Consider the following 18093-nt stretch of genomic DNA (forward strand, 5'->3'; position numbering starts at 1 on the left):
GATCTCCCTGATATGAGGAAGTCGAGAAGCAACATGGGGGATTTGGGGGATAGGAAAAGAATAAATGAAACAAGATGGGATCAGGAGGGAGACAAACCATAAGAGACTCTTAATCTCACAAAACAAACTGAGGGTTGCTGGGGGGAGGCGGGGAGGGAGAGGGTGGTTGGGTTAGGGACACTGGGGAGGGTATGTGCTATGGTGAGTGCTGTGAAGTGTGTAAACCTGGAGATTCACAGACCTGTACCCCTGGGGCTAATAATATATGTTAATTTAAAAAATGGAAAAAAAATGTTAACATGAGTAGCATTTCAGGGCATCTGGGTGGTTTAGTTGGTTGAACGTCTGACTAGGTTTCAGCTCAGGTCTTGGGATGGAGCCCCGCATTGGGCTCTGTGCTCAGTGGGGAGTCTGCTTGAGATTGTCTCTCCCCTTTTTCTTTCTTCCCCTTCTCTTTCTGCCCCTTTCTTTCTGCCCCTTCTCCCTTTTCCAAAATAAATAAGAAAATATTAAAAAAAAACATAAATAGCATTTATGATTTATCATTCAAAGGCCTTCAGATAGGGACGCCTGGGTGGCTCAGTTGGTTAAGCAGCTGCCTTCGGCTCAGGTCATGATCCCAGCCTCCTGGGATCGAGTCCCACATCGGGCTCCTTGCTCAGCAGGGAGCCTGCTTCTCCCTCTGCCTCTGCCTACCACTGTGTCTGCCTGTGCTCACTCTCTCTGTCAAATAAATAAAATCTTAAAAAAAAAAAAAAAAAGGCCTTCAGATACATTTAGGACACAGTTTAAAGGTATAGTAGCCCCAGGGTTTCTGTTCTCTGAGTCACCCTTGTTTTCAAATATTCTGACCAATTGTTCCAACAAACATACTATTCTCCTTGTCAGGGAAAGTGCCCCGATGGGGCTTTCCAAAATATATATCTATAAGCAAATACCTGGAGCCCAACTAAGGCTTTTATGCCCTCTTACTTGTCTTCTCGACAAGTATCCTTAACTATATGCTTCTAATTCCAGGTGTTCCTCCCTCATCATGGGTCATCTGCCTAAGAGCCCAGAGAAAGTCCCACCCACCTGTCAATAGCATTACAGTGTCAAAGGTACACACAAAACTTCACTGGATCTCCAGAATTCCTAAAGCTTTCAAACTGCCACCTGATCCCCAGGTGGGTCAATGGCAGTCACAAGTTCTTCAGCAAGAACTGGGCCAGTCTTGCACAGCCCCTACACTCACTCAACTCCCCTGTCGAAAACAAGCCAACAGGCCCAAAATGGAGTCTTTTAGGCTAATCCCCAGGTAACCAAATCTAAATACATTTTCAGCCCTCCCAGATATGAACACTTAAACAAGCTAAGCAGGAATGATCAGATCAGCATTAGTTAAATAATCTGCCTGATAAACCCATGTTACCCTTTAGGGAAAAGTAATCTTGCAATAGTCTACTTTTTAACTAGCATTACTTCCTTGTTCCTGCTCCTTTCTGCCTATGAAGCTCCTCAGAGTTCCTTCCTATCTGCTAGAATGGATGTTGTCTAATTCATGAATCACTGAATAAAGTAAATAAGATCTTTAAAATTTACTCAACTGAAGTTTGTTTTCAGACAATCTGGACAGTCAGTCTGGCCAGTCTGGGAATACAACCCAATAGCATTTCAATCTTCTAGATAAGCTTTGTAGTCATCATGGCCACCCTTCCTAGGGTAAATTTTAATACTATTTCCCACTCCCACTCAAAAGCTAAGTAAGATAAGGCAGATTACTTAACCATTGAACAGAAAACTATTTATTTGTTTGTCCTTTTATCCTTAATCAATTTTTGATTCAATTGTTTTAATTTCCAGACTAAAAATAAATAAAAAGCTGAAGACAGTCTTACTTTCACTTACATAGCAAACACAAAATTACATATACTATTGATTTAATTTGATTGGATGTAAAATTTTCCAACTGTGCTTTAATGTCACAGCTTGACTTCAGAGTTATTTTCAGGCATGAGAAAGCATGTATTATTGTCTTATAATTGCATGCCTCAATGTATTGTGAAATCAAAGGTCAATTCCAAGTGTTTCAGAGATATTTAAAGGTAAAAGGAATGTGCCAATGGGTGTTTCACTGCAACAGAATGGAGTGAAACTTTATTTTGTGAAATAAACAAAGTTTATGTAAGGATTAAAAAATTATTTTTCCAGTAGAGTAGTTATATTTATGACAAAGAGTTGAGCTGGAATTATCAGTTGGAGACCAAGGCTCTCTTCACAGAAGAACATCAAGAAAAGCACAAAAATAGTATTTTAGGACTGTGCTTAGGACATAAGACCAGGGATTCATACAACCAAGAAATATTTACTGAACATTTATTATATCCAATCTCAGACTGAAAACTGTTAAAGGTAAAGCAGGCTATCACAGGCATATGATTTTCCCACAAGCAAGTAAAAATCCACTTAATGACTTCAAACTATGTTTTGTGATGTCCTCAAAGATTGATTTCACTTTCACTTTTCTATTAAAGAAAGAAAGAAGAAGGAAGGGAAGGAGGGAGGAGGAGAAGGGTGGAAGAAGAGAAGAAGGGATGACACAGGCAATCTGCAAATAATTTTTAAAAGCAAAAGATCCAAGTGCTTCTTATATATGGATATTAAAATGCCCCCAAAGTTCTAAAATAAATGGAAATCCAGTCAAAATTAATAGAATCTGATTTTACTTTTCCCTCAAGGACAGAGGGAAAATTCCACATAGACAATTGGCCTGCTGGCTTCCAATTCCTGTGTAAACCATAGCTACAGACTGTGGTAGAAGTAGGAAATGAAAGCCACAAGGATTAGCATATGAAAATGTGTAGAAAAGCTTCTGCCAGGAGAGCATATCTAGCCAGATCATACCCTGCTAAACACCCTATCTTATTCCCCTGTTTAATCTGCATAATTTGATTGACCCAGTGTGTGAACAGGAAATAATCATCTAATAGTTTTATCAGTTTAAGATTAATGTCTACTCTGTGAGCTGGAAGAGTGAGAATAGATAACTCTTTGGGAATGTTTCACTTAATTAAACAGTAAACAAATCCACCAGAATCAGTAGAAACAGACAATTGCCTTCAGATAAAAAACAAAATCCTTTCCACTTGATGGCTGTTAAAATGGAAACTATTCGGAAGAAAACTTCGAGAAGTTGGGAATGCTCTGAAATATTTCATCTAATCCCATTTTAAATCAACAAAAACAATCACGTTATACCAATGGTTATAATCCAAAACTGGAGATGGGGGGAAAGCAGCTCACATCTTAAATTGCCCAGAGGCAGAGTACTTAACTGAGGAGGTGTTCTCCAGAGAAGTCAAGCAAGCATGCTACCTAGAGCAAAAGCTCTCCAGAGGGCAGCCTCGGTGCGATTCCAAGGGGAGCTCCAGAGTGCAGATTATGTCTCAGGACAGTCTAAACTTGAGGGAAGGGAGCAGACTTTCATGTTCCTATTTAGCCTTTAGTCATTGGTTAGACGTCCTCAAGGGAGGTCAAAACCCCGCAAACACTCTTGTCTGGGGGTAAAGGGACTCTACAAGCTTGAGGGTAGTCCTCCATAAAAGAGACACAGGAACTGGCTGTAAGAAGCAAAGGAATATCGAAGCCAACACCTAGCATACAAATAGTCCTAAGGGATGGGAGAGTCTCTCAGTAGGACACCCATGTCATTCACTGTGATCACCAACCCCAGGGGGAGAGCTGTGGATGATAAGGATGCAAGAATCTTGCTGGGGATACACATTGAGCACAGCCTCGACTTTCCCTTTCCCTTCCAGGACATTCACTTCTCTGATCCCTCTACCCTTTCCCTCTTGCTCATCTTCACTTCAGCCCTACTGGCCTTCTCCCTGGCTCATGAACATGGCAACCCCATTCCTGCCCATAAGCTTTGGCCCTTGGTACTTGCCACTTGCTCTTCCTCTCTCATTCCCAGGCTGGCTCATTCATGTCACTGAGGTATCTGCTCTGATGTCCCCTTCTTGGTGCGGGTTCTTCTGATGAACCTACGCAACCTATTTACCCCCACAGATGCATCCTTACCACATCACTCTGTTTTATCTCCTTCTGAAGCTCATCAACATCAGAAATATTCTTGTCCATTTATTAGTTTTCTTGCACTAGACCCTAAGGCCCACATGAACAGAAACTGTATCTGCTTTACACACAACTACATCCCCCACACGCCAAATAGCACATGGCACAGTACAGACACAGTATAAAAGCTCAAAAAATATATGTGTCATAATCTACAAGGAGTAGCGAAGGCATCTTTACCAATGTTCATGAAGTATTTGCTTTTTAACAACTATTTTAGGATTTTAGGATGAGAACCTCCTCTAACCCCCCCAAACCTGATGTTCCTCCTCAGTGCCCCCAGGGCAGCCTGTACTCCCCACTTTGCAAACATGTGCACAAAATATTGCAATTGCATGATTACCTCATTAGACCAGGAATTGGACCTCCCTGGTTCACTTTTTTTTGGGGGGGATGGGTGGTGGCACTATAGCTTAAAGCTTAGTTGGCTGGTTTGGGATTTTTTTCTCTATTTTAATTTAATTAATTAACAAATAATGTGTTATTGCTTTCAAAGGTACAGGTCTGTGATTTGTCAGTCTTATATAAAACCAGTGCTCATTACATCACATGCCCTCCTTAACGTTCATCACCCAGTTACCCCTTCCGCCCACCTCTCTCCCTTCTAACAACCTTCAGTTTGTTTTCTCTGTTTAAGAGTCTCTTATGGTTTGCCTCCCTCTCTGGTTTCATCTTGTTTTATTTTTTCCTCTCTTCCCCTCTGATCTGTTTTGTTTCTTAAATTCCACATACCAGTGAGATAATACAATAATTGTCTTTTTCTGATTGACTCATTTCGCTTAGCATAATACCCTCTAATTCCAAGGAAGGCAAACAACAAATATTTACTGTATAAAAAAAAGAATGGACTAATGGATAAAAGAACTATTTAAAAAAACAAACCTGTGTCATCACTCTTTCAATTCAAAAACCTTTCATAGAGCTTCCTCATAAATCAACGGATGGATATTTGTCATGTTATAATAATCTTGAACACACTTGGGAATTATCAGTCTTGAGGAGAGAAATTAGAGTTCTATATAATAGAATATGCATGAACAGTGCTTCTCAAGTGACCTATGAAGTTTCTTTTTCTTTTTAATTTGCAATCTATTATGGGCCGATACTTTTGGTCCATATCCTGTTCGACAAGGTAAGTCAGCTCGGATCACGTGGTTGGATGTCACAGCAATGTTGAATTGCTGTCAACATTTCGAAACACTCTCCATTTTGTACTATCTCCTTGTGGACCAATAACATATTAGTCTGAAGACCACCCGAATGGCCTAGAAAACTGAAGTCTCTCCTTTCAAATAGCAATATTGTTTTCATAGCAACCCTAGATGATTCTCTGAGAACCACTGCCCAAGTTCAGAGCCTGCAAGGACTGAGTAGTTGTGAGTTCCAGGACAACCAGGAGAGGATGAGAGGGAGCCCAGAAGAGGAGAACCGTGGCTGAGAAGTTAGGGCTGAACCTGGGCTCCCCACTTAAGCCAGAGCAGTCCCACTTCAGTGGGGTTCCGTGTACAGTTTCATCCGAGAAACAAAATGCTAAAAACAAAAAAAAAGATAGCTACTTATTTTTCTAACATTTATTTTACAGATGAGATGAGGCCAAAGAAATTACAATACTAGGCACATAAATAATTATGTTCAGGTGGATTTTCCCTTGAAATTCTAAGTGGGAAAGCTGAAATTCAGTAATTTTTTTCTTTTAAAAAGGGAGGGGGCACAGAAGTAAAAGATTATATACAAAATCCTTGTGCATATTACTTAAAGAACAGAAACTTCCAGTATCTTTCATTTGCACATTTCAGCCATGGGACCCAAATACTATCACAGAAGGGTGAGAAAGGATCTTTTCACGCCTCATGGGATAGCGAAACAGGTTTGGTGTTTACAGCCCTGGTCAAGTACAGACAAAATCACAGTACTGACTCACTGTTGAATTTTTTTAATCCATTTTAAAGAGACTCTGAAAGTAATTCTTATCTTCTATTATCATTTGAAATGTGGGTTAATGCTAAAAGAAGTCCCCAGAGACACACACCTCATTTGCTCATGATCTCTTGGTAATTGCAAGGTAAACACCTATGACAGAGAAAGAAATCCATGCTATGGCAAAATTACCTAATTGTCTGTACTTAATCTAAATTGTACAATATAAACCCACTAACTAGATAACAAGATATTTGTAATACGGTTTTCAGATTCTCTACCCAGAAATTTATTTTTATTCCACAGTTGCCTTAACTGTTCAGAAGACCCTTAAATGGCCTCATCTTTACTGAAGATGAAACAGAAAGCCATTTGATTCGTGATAGGAAATAGCTCCAAATCTCACTAATACTTTTTTTTTCTTATTAATCACTTCGGTGATTAATTATTTACTTTAATACATATACCAATGGTTGAGAAAAAAAACAGCACTTAGAAAGTAAAAACAGTTAGAGTGTTTAACATGACTCCAGTTAATCACCACTTTGGCTACATCAGGTTTATTATTTTGAAAAAGCACTAAAATAAACTGTTATGAAGCTTACCACTAAAGGAAGTTCTAACTTCCTTGTACCGACAAAAGAGAGTCCTTATTTCCTTTGATGAATGACAGTTAACCTCCATTTCAGATTACAAGTTACAGATCTGTCTGTGCTCAAATACACATTAAAGAAACTGAGAGAATTTTCAGCCCCATAACTATCTGGCAATGCAAAACAAAAAACATTTCTCTAAGTACTTTTCTGTAGATTTTTTTCTCAATATTCCCTTAATAGCGGTCCTTTGAAAACAAAGTGTGTCAAAATGCATTAGTTAGGTGTTAATTTCTTAATCTTGATAACTGTGCCATGGTCATGCAAGATGCTAACACTGGGGCAGGGGGCTGAGTGAAGGGTAGATGTGAACTCACTATACTACTTTTGCACCTTTTATACAAGTCCAAAATTACTTCAGGATAAACAAAATACATTGGCCACTTGAGCAGTTTATTTAATTAAAGTGCCATGAGAATAGAGAAAGTGTCTCCTTTTTACAAAGAATAATTACACTTAAACTCACAGAGATATAGTGCTTGGTCTTTTCAAACTGGTTGTGTTTTAGAAAACAATATACCCTGCACAGAAAGTGTCACGTTAGATGGGTCAAATAACTGGAAAATAAAACATGCACAACACACACACACACACACACACACACACCTTGAAAGTAAAGTGATCTAAAAGTCAAGGAACTCCTGTAAGAAACATGACTTGCTTATACCTGTACCTGTTACAGCTCAAAAAGGGAGTCAGCTTGTCTAAACTGTGGACTTGATTTTATCCCTAACGTTACATTGTAATTGTTCTTCAGTGGGAAATAGGTGTGGAGCCAGCTGAACAGAAACAGTTGTTCTATGTAAAAACCATAGAGAATATCTGATGTGAGGGTGTCTAACACCTTCCAGGCCCAGGAACGGAATGTAAATACATGACAGACATAGAGTAGATCCAGTCAGAGCTTCAGTCAAACCTGAGGAGGCATACCCTCTCTAAAGGGATTTAAACTCACATTAAAAATGAAGCAAATCAAAACTCCTGCACGGGACAAATAAAACAGATCTACAGGCCATGGGTTGAAGATCATGATTCCATACCCTTCATTTAGCCAAAGAGGAGACTGAGGCCCAGAGAGATAAAAGGTATCCATGGCCACAAAGCACCTTTAAAAGAAGAACAGAGTGGGGGGCGCCTGGGTGGCGCAGTGGGTTAAAGCCTCTGCCTTCGGCTCAGGTCATGATCTCAGGGTCCTCGGATAGAGCCCCGCATCGGGCTCTCTGCTCAGAGGGGAGCCTGCTTCCTCCTCTCTCTCTGCCTCTCTGCCTACTTGTGATCTCTGTCTGTCAAATAAATAAATAAAATCTTTAAAAAAAAAAGAGAGAAGAAGAACGAAGCCCACCCAGTACACCTCTGTGGGGTCTAAATCCTAATGGCAAGCTCTGGGTAGATGGGAAAGGGAGGACTTGTTGACATTGGCCCTTAGCCGAGGGCAAAGGGTGATCTAATAGCAACTGATGCTTGCATAACTTCACTTCCTGGACCCTGGGGTGCTCGCAAACATTCATTCATTCATCCTGCCTCACTCATGTGAAACAGGTAGGCGGTGTATTTTCATATCACCATGCAGAGGAAAACAAAGACACAGTTGCTACAGAACCTCTACTGGCAGGACTACATCCCCAGCTAAAGGGCAAGTATTATCATGGCCTTGCTCCTTGACACCTTCCTTGTGCAAATCGTTTATACTTTAAACAATTTTCTGTCTTATATTCAAACAAGCAATTGAAGATATAAAGAATAAAAAATTCCAATTTATTCTGTCTCCCACTCATTCCCACAAGTATTTATTGACATCTACTGTATGTTAGACACTTCTTTAAGACTTTGCCTTCAGGGTGCCTGGGTGGCTCAGTTATTTAAGCAACTCGAGTCATGATCCTAGAATCCCAGGATCAAGTCCCACATCAGGGAGTCTGCTTCTTCTGACCCTCCCCCCTCTCATGCCCTCTCTCATTCTCTCTCAGATGAATAAATAAAATCTTAGGAAAAAAAAAAAAGATTTTGCCCTCATTTTCCTGTGGCCAGTACTAACCCAAGTTGGACTGCAGGTGCTGCTCCAAAATCACTAAAGTTTGTGGCAAGAGACATCATTATAGTTTTCTTCTTTTGAAGCTTTATACCTGCTCAAACTTATACTTTCTCAGAAAAGGAAATAGCTGCAGATATGAATATGGTTTCTATGGATCCATCCACTGCCACTACATAATGATGTTTGTGATATGACTGTGTTCACGCCTTGGGTGGCTGCTGACCCAAACCTACTCAGGACATAGTTTGTCGTATATCTGTGTTAAAACAAGTGAAACCAGAGACCCATATATTAAGCAGTAATATTGAAAAGATATATATTAAGCAGTGATATTGAAAAGAAAAGGAAAAAAAGGTCCAGATGCTATGAGGGGGAAATTTATATTAACCAATCAATGAAAGTAACTTAAGTAGCACACCAAGTTTCTCTTTTCTCATTGACCCCAAACACAGCAAGATTACATTCTGTTCTCTGTTTCTGTGTGTAAGAGAAAGGTGACAATTATATTCATAAGTAATTATTATCCTTCAAAAAGTAATTATTGATCCCCTCATATATGCCAAGCACTGAGGATACTGCACTGAATAAGACGTGGTCAAAATGTATTCCCCCAAAGTTAACCATCATGGTAATAAATCACGATAACAAACGAGTCCTGGTGATAATAAATAAGTATGGACTGAGCCCAACACCCTAGACCTTCTAAGGGTGAAGAGAACAAGTAAACACATTGATGTTCATAACAACTGGAGGCACTATAAGAAACTAGAAGTACTTTTAAGCCATAAAGTTCAATTACATTTCATCTAGTAACACTTTGTTTTAAGTGCATTTTATTATTTACTATAGTTTGAATGTGGACAAGACACTTCTGGGCACTGCAAAAAAGAATCTATGCACATCTCAGTATGCATGAGAAGTCCTAAGTACATAAGTCAAACGATACGAAACTACTGCTATTGGACCTTAAAGGTGGGGGTGGATTTCTTGTGGTATAGGCTCCTACAAGGGACTAAATAGGAATACTAGGAATGTCAAAAAGCAGAGGAAGTTAACTTCTAAAGGAGATTATAAATCAAATGAATTTGGGGGAAAGGAAGATCACTGTGGGTTGAAAAGTCATAGAAAGGCTTGTGAACTGGGGACATGAAGAAGGTCCAGAAAAATGGGTAGGGCTTGTGAAGAACTTTTCAGAAGAGTGAATGAATAAAGGGATGGAGGCAAAATCCTGGGAGTGGTCTGGGGAGACAGCAAGTAGATTAGTTGAACTGGAGCTGAGAAACATGGAGAGAGGTGGATGATGGTACATGGAGGAGTGGCAGCCTCTAAGTCTACAGCCAACTGATGGAACAAAATAGTCACAGATAATCTCAAAACACAGCACTTTGGCATGAACATCAGAAAGAGTGGCACCTTTCTCTTCCTCACCCCCTTAGTTGTTTGGCCATTAAGTCTTATTCTTCTACCGTTTCTAATATGGTCTCTATCTGTTCACTTCTTTCCACTCTCATAGCCAACACCCTCATCTCCCTCATCACTCACCTAAACTACAGCAATCCATTCCTAAGCAGTCCCTCAACTTCCATTTACTCTCTCTGCCCAAGAACATGGAATCCATTCCCCACAAAGCTACAAAAGCAACCCTTTTTATGGATAAGTCGGACAAGTTAAGCCTTTGTGGGCTTTCCATTTCTCTTGAGGTAACAACAAAAATTAACAAGGCCTATGAGGTGTTCCATGGGATAATGCCTCTGCCTTGCCAGTTCCACACCTTGACCCCTGAATCCCTGCTCTAGAGTGGGTTCTGCTGGAAACCCCAGGATCTCTATTCCTGGACTCAAGGAACAGATTGGTACGGGAAGACCTGAAAGACTCATCTCTCGTGTCTCAACTTAAACGTCTGTTCTTTAAGGTAATTTCCAGTGGCATCCTCAGTGGGGCCACAGCTTCACCAGGCACTGCCTTGCAGCTCTTAATAAAGGGGAAGATTGAGGCAATAATCCAATAAATACACATGTCTGTCTCCTCTAGTTACTACAAACTAGTCAGGGATAGGGATGGCCGCCCCCTCACTCATCCCCAGCATCCAGCACAGCATTGTTAGTTTATAACAAAGGTATTTGAAAAATGGTTGCTGAATGAATGAATGAATGAATGAAAAAGTCCCCAGTGAAACTGGATTGGGAAGCTCCATGTTTAACTGGAGTATCACTAAGTATGGGGAATAAAGATAATGGGGACAAAACTATCAGCAAATAATACGTTTGCCACTGTTGGCCAGGATCCAGATGTTACAGAATGTTGATTTGAAAAATATCTCATAAACACAAGGAAGCCACAAAGTAAATGTTATTCATGTTAGATAGGGACTACCTCGAGTATACAGGAACAGGACAAAACCATCTCCTAAAGATGAGTATTCACATGTATGTCAAGTGTAGCACATACGTGGACATTCTAAGAATGTCACATGTTCTCAAATACTTCACAGATTTGAGCATGTGAATTCTTCTGGTTACACCACTGAGAGGTAGTCCCAAGGAGCAATGGTGGTGGACGAGACCTGGTTTCCATGTGTGCCTGCCATGTGACCTCAGATAGTCCCAGGATCTCTCTGATTAGTAGTTTCTTCATTCACTACAAAATAGAAATAACAGTATACCCTATCATAAAGTGGTGGTTGGGATTAAAGAAAGCAAAACCCCTTCAGCACTGTCAATAGTTATAGAAATGTAAGTAATTGTTATTATGATAGCTGTTTGTAAATATTGTCGTGGGTAATATTAATTATTACTTCAATCTGAAGAACCTGTCAGGCTCATTTTTAATCATTTGTCTACATATGCTGACTTTGATTCACTGATAACAAATAGTAGACAGAAAATGAGAAAAAAAAGTTTTATTTTCAAAATCAAAAATAGTCTTGATTTTAAATTTTTTAATATAATATTATTCAAGGTTTACTATAATAAGCACTTTGGTATATTCATTTAATCCTCAAAATGATCCTATTTAGTGGGTAGTGTTAGATCTCCAACTTACAGAAGAAGGAACTGAGGCACTGAGAAGCTAAGTAACTTGGCCAAGATCTCCTATCTAGTAATAAAACAACAGTAATAAGAGCAAATGTTTACCTGGTGCTTCCCATGCCAGTGCCATGCTCAGTGCTTTCCATACCTTAACTCATACAAGTCTCCTAACAAATCTGGAAGGCAGCTACCATTATTGTCCCCTTTCACAGACGAGTGAATTGAGGTCCACAGAGGTTAAGCAATGTGTCCCAGGTCATACAGCTGGTAAGTAGCAGAACAGGAATTTAAAGTCAAGAAGAGCCTTCCCTCTTAATCTAATGCTTTAATAACTCTTATTTATTGGTGGAATTTTTCCAGCTCTCTGCTAGCCTAAGTGAATTTTCTAGACAAATATTTACCATTTTAATAATCAAATATTACTTCCTATACACTTTTCTGAAACTTTTAGGAACAATACACTAAACACTGTGTAACTTTTTCCTGATGGCCCAGGGTCAATATTATGGCTGCTGTGCTTTCTCCATTCTGCCTCCAGTTTTTATTTTAACTTTCATTAGGAGGGTTTTTTAGTTTCTTTTCCAGATGCGAGCCAGTCAATTGTCATTTTGTCACTGTGACTTTGCTAAGGGCTGTGACGCCAGGTCAATTATAATTATCCCCAATGGAAGATTTAATAAACCCCAAGTTGGACTTAGGTGTATGACCTTTTATTATGACTACTGAAATTTCAGCTGAAATGAGGGTAAGACTGACCTCTAGATAAGCATGAATAATGATAAGAAATCATCTATTTTAGGCAATGTTCAGTTTCATGGGTTTTTAAAATCATTGCACATGTCACTCAGATACAAGTATGTTTAATGTTCACTTTCCTATGGAAATAGACCAAGTCTTTCAAAAATATAAGACTCATTTCCAAATCCAAGCCACACAACCTGTCCCTAGGGAAACACTTTCTATCCCCTTACCCTGCTTTATTTTTACCTGTTTACTTGTCTCCCCCCACCCCAAGAAATACAAATAGCTACATTTACATAGTACTACCCATGTACCCATCAGAGTTCTAAGAAATTTGTCGATATGGATTCATGTAATAAACAATTCCATTTTACGGGAAACTGAGATGCAAAAAATGAAATAACTTGCCAGAGGTCCCGCATCGGGCAGTGGGGCAGCTGGCATTTGAACCCAGATAATCTGGCATGAGATTCTGTGTCCTCTGGACCCTGATCTACTCTCCCTGAGAATATAAATTCTAAAGAAATAGTGACATTGTTTTGTTCACTGCCAAACAACCAGATGCTCAATAAATATTTATTAACTGTGTGAATGACCTTCTAGGTCCTCTCTGCCTATCTAAGTGCTTAAACTCAGTTCACTCTAACTTTGGCCTCAAAGATGAGCTGGCTCTGACTAGCAGAGCAACATTTCTGGCCCTTTCTTTCACCTATTTTATGGGTTATAGTTTCTTTTGACCCACCTTACCTGACATGGTGCCCTGGACCAATCAGATGGTCAACAAATACTCATTGAGTGAATAACTGTCTTACCTTTTTGGGAGCTGTTGACAATACACCAAAGCTTGTGATCAAGTAAGATAGTGTGAACAAGTAGGAGGAGGAGGTCCTAGAAATTGCACTTGAATGAATTAGAAGATGGATTTGTACCTTCTGTGGGCTGACCATGGAAGTTTCACAATTCTCACACTCAGTGTTCCATTTTCTTTCTTGTTAAGAACTTTTTTAGGGCAGCTCTGGTTTACAACAAATCTGAGAGGAAGGTACAGAGGTTTCTCATCTACCTCCCGCTCCCACACCTGCATAATCTCCCCTATTAACAGCATCACTCACTAGAATGGTACTTTTTATACCGAGAATAAACTACATCAGTACATCATGATCACCCAAAGTCCACGGTTTACCTTAGGGTTCACTCTTGGTGCTGTACATTCTATGGGTTTGGACAAATGCATAATGAGATGTATCTATGACTATAATATCATCCGGTATTTCCACTGCCCTAAAAATCCTCTGTTCTCTGTCTATCCATTTCTCCCCCACTCCCAACCCCTGGAAACCACTGATCTTTTTACTGTCTCCAAAATTTTGCCCTTTCCAGAATGTCATGTTTTTGAATTCACACAATGTGCAGAATTCAGATTCTTTTCAGATTGGCCTCTTTCACTTAGTGATATGCATTTAAGGTTCTTCCATGTCTTTCTGTGGCTTGATAGATCATTTCTTCTTAGCACTGTATAATGTTCTATTATCTGGCTGTATCACAGTTTATCCATTCACCCACTAAAAGATATCTTGGTTGTTCATAAATATTGACAATTGTGAATAAAACTGCTATAAACAACCATGTGAATATCTCAATTTTTTAAACATGTAAAAATTTACTAAGTATAAGGCACTGTGCACTTGATATGAATTGTCCACATTTAGTCTTTAAGACAATCATGTGAGATGGGTACTATCACCAGTGCACTGTACAGATAAAGAAGCTTATTGGAGGCTAAGTCATTTGCCATGGGCCACTGAATTAAAATGCTGAATCCGGGATGCAAATCCATGTATCTCTGACTCCAAAGCCTTTCTCTTGCAACCTATGCTGTACTCTCTATTTCCTACTTGAAACCTATGCCATGTAATAACAACCACCATTATACTAATTATGAAAGATAGACTCTGAGGTGAAGTAGTTTGCAATTACCAAGGATCTTGAAATCTAAATAAAACTTATAAATTCAATATTCATATTTTACAAATAAAAGCTTCACTGTCAGAGATTATTTCAGACTTTTCTGGAACCAAAAAAGGGTGTCATGAAAAGTAATGGCTTCTCATTTTAGAGATTCATTCGCTTAACCAGTATTTGTTGAGCTCCTGGTATGGACATGATACCGTGAGAGATACAGCAAACGCTGAGTAAGACAAATGTAGCCTCTGCCTTCACAGATAATGTCTAGAGAAGGGAAGTGAAAAGTAATGGGGCAACACAAAGAGCAAGACTGGAGAATGAGAATAGGGCTGGGGAGGGTGCAAAAAGTGGAGTCCATTGTGGGCAGTGTGAACAACAGATGAAATTACCACACGGGACAGAGACTGGCATGTTCTGGGAATGAGCGAAGTGGAAATGCTGATGGGAGGCCTAACTAAAGAGCTGGAGTAGGATAATGCACAATCTTTGCAGGGAAAAAAAAAGGCATATATATATATATATATATATATATATATATACACACACACACACATACACACACATACTTTTTTTTTTTTTTTTTAAAGAGAGAGATCAGCCTAACTCTCCTGGGGGAAATAGTTCCAGACCAGAATCAGGGATGCTGGATGGGTACTGAATTCAACCAAGGAACTCGCGGAAATTTTAATATAGTGAGAATGGAGATGGTGATGTGGAAATTGGTTTGATGTCTATTAAGAAGCTATAGGCTTGATAATTGATGGAAATGCAGAAGAGGTGGTGTCAAAGACACTGCCCAGAATGTGATTTTTGGTAACTGGATAGGTCTGCCCAAGATAGGGAACCCAAAGGTGTGGCAGTCTGGTGGGAGTGGAGGGAGATGGCTTCTAGGGTTACACAGCTGGGGAGTTAACTGGCAGGTGGATTTGGGGGTCTGGCGCTTCGTGAAGCAGCCTAGGCGGGAGGTGGACGCTTTCCAGTCATCCGCAGACCCGTGATGTGTGAAGGCGTGGAAGTGGACAGCCTCACCCACGTGGTGCAGAAAAGCAAAGAGGGCAGTCAAAGCATCATCACAGAAAGGGAAGGCAGAAAAGTGACGCCTGTAAAGACTTTCATAAATGAGGCTGCAGAGGTATCGTAGAAGACTGGAAGAGACACATTCACGCTCCATGTAACCAAAATAATTCCTTCATCGAACTGAAAGGGCCGTCAAACATCGTTGATGGCACCTGCCCACCATCCAGTCGCACGACACCAGCCCTTCCGCTAAGAGACAGGCTCAGGGCGACTCGCCTATCCGCGACAGCCTGCACTCCCTGCCCCCTGCCCCAGGCCGAGTGAAGCTGACTCCCGGAGGCTTCGGGCTGCTCCACCAGGACCTGCGGGCATCTCCTTGGAGACCCTGCCTCAAACCGCGCGCCGGCGCAAAGGAACGCCCGCTCCTGCCCCACTCACCGCGCCAGAGGGGGAGATCCCTCCTTCAGGCCAATTTCTGAATCTTCCTCCTCATCGTTTCTGCTGCTGCCGGGCGGCTCCGGATCGGGAGACCCGTCCCGCCCACCCCCCCAACCCACTCCCTGTCCCCTCCACCTCGGGGACACCACTGCCTGCCGCACCGTTGGTACAATCAAATCCTGCTTTAGGCCACCAACCGGCGCTGGCTGAACCAATGCCAACACCTCTTCTTCCGCTTCGCCGGGGCACCTCGGCCAATCAGAAGCAGCCGTGCTGCGGCGCACCGAGCGCCATAGCGACGGGTGACACCCGCCTCGGGGTTGCCGAAGCAACCACAGAACGCGCAGGTTCTAGCCCCAAGGCTGCAGGCAGAAGAGGAAAGTGGTTCTTCGGGCTGTGCTGGGTCCAGTTCATCCTGACCTAGAGCTACAAGCCTACGGGCAGGTTTCTTAAACCCTGAGCATTTTTCTTTGTTTTGACTTGGTGTGTGCAACTTTTAGCATATGAAACAAAACGGGTGGGATGGAACTGCTGCTTCATAGGGTGCTTAATTTCAAGAACTGCTATGGACTAAAAAATCAATTCTCTTCCAAAGCAAACAGTTTGAAAGGATCAACGCTACATGCTACATAGCTTTCATATAGTGCGAACACATTTACAGTTACTCAAGGGCACTCCATACCTCAGGCAATGACAATAGAGTGTTGTAAAAATAAAAGGGACTGGGCATTCAAGACATCTGTATCTGTGTGGTTCACCTGGCATAGGCAAGTCTCTTCACCTTTTGTGAAATTCTGAAACTTCTTGAGAAGTTTGAATTGCATTAAAGTAAAAAAGATGGGTCACATTATGAAGCTTTAAAAAATGAAAAATATTTATGCTCATTTTATGCCAGGCACTATTCCATGACATCAACTGATAGTAATTATTTTTCATCCTAGTTTAGAATTGAAAATGGAGGTAGAAGAAGTTCCCTAAGTCGACCAGCTAGTTACTGGTGCACCTAATAAGTGCTAGAGTCAGGGAAGAATGTACACAGTTCTGTGTAGGTAGTACCTACAGTTTGAAACAAGAGCCCAGTCTTAACCACATTGATGCTCCAGATTTCAAGTATAGGGCTTATTCGATCCCATCTTAATATTGCTCAAAATGACAACCGTGTGTCACTTAGTACAGTGGCTACAGCTCCCAAAACTTGACTTAAAACATATACAACGAACCTTTCCCTGATGTGTCTCTGCTTTGAATAACGAAAAGCAGACCTAATGGGATAACAATTAAAAATATGTATTCTAACCTACAAGAACAACGTCCAATTTTGGAAATGTAGAAAGGGGAAATGGAAGCGACTCAAGGAAATACAACAGAACCAATTTAACTTCAGAGAACAGTAAACCAGCAAGGTTAATGTTACCAATTGGAAAACAAAAGTTGAGTGATGCAGAGTTGAAAAATGTTCTCTTAAAGACATTTAAAATATTTAGCTATGAGACAAAATGATTCCAATTACTTCTACCCTTCATCAGAATACTGAATGTGATTTCTATCCTTCTCTTTCTCAACAAAATGGTAAGCTAATATTTTGGCCCTTCCTGAATAGAAGTGAAAGTTACATAGAAGATTCAGATGAAGGGCACTTGCCCCTCAAGAAGGAATTACGAAGATCCATGCCCTGGGTGATGTTTGCTGAAGTTATGGCTTACGTTGTAGGGCTCAAACTTGGAAGACCTAACATCCATCCCCTTTTTTGTTTTCCGATACCTCTTCTACTATGCTGAAATGATTTCACAGACAATGTAAATTAAATAGTTCAAAAGCAAAACAGAATGTCTTAACTATAATATAGAAAAAATTGAGTAAAATAAAAATAAAAGTAATGTAAACAGGCACCAAAATAGGTGTAAATTTTCAGGATTAACAAGAGGACAAAATCACTTGCCCAAATTTCTAAGATACTCAGGACTAAAAAAGGGTATCTAAACACGCATGTACACACACTTTCACTAGAGGAATGAGAAAGATCCTGTAGACTGGCAGAAGGTGAGTACAATTTAAAGGAAAAGCAGAACTGAAAGTGAGTCCAAAAGAGCAGCACAGAAACCAAAAGAAGGGTTTTCCAATCAGGAATGCTCTCATTCAAAGCCTAACAGAAGAAATGTAAATGTTAGCCATAGAAAGAATTAAC

The 18093-nt window shown here is 40.4% G+C and overlaps 1 protein-coding gene across 6 annotated transcripts in view; it reads right to left on the reverse strand.

Moving 5' to 3' along the window:
- NEK10 (NIMA related kinase 10) overlaps nucleotides 1–15996 on the reverse strand; it is a 228195-nt gene extending 212199 nt beyond the window's left edge. For all 6 annotated transcript variants that reach the window (XM_044252584.1, XM_044252587.1, XM_044252586.1 and 3 more), the window contains exon 1: nucleotides 15909–15996. The gene's annotated coding sequence lies outside the window, so the exon portion shown is untranslated. The remainder of the gene's footprint in view (nucleotides 1–15908) is intronic.
- Nucleotides 15997–18093: the final 2097 nt, after the last annotated feature.

The sequence above is a fragment of the Neovison vison genome, chromosome 6, assembly GCF_020171115.1.
Source record: "Neovison vison isolate M4711 chromosome 6, ASM_NN_V1, whole genome shotgun sequence".
Taxonomy (NCBI): domain Eukaryota; kingdom Metazoa; phylum Chordata; class Mammalia; order Carnivora; family Mustelidae; genus Neogale; species Neogale vison.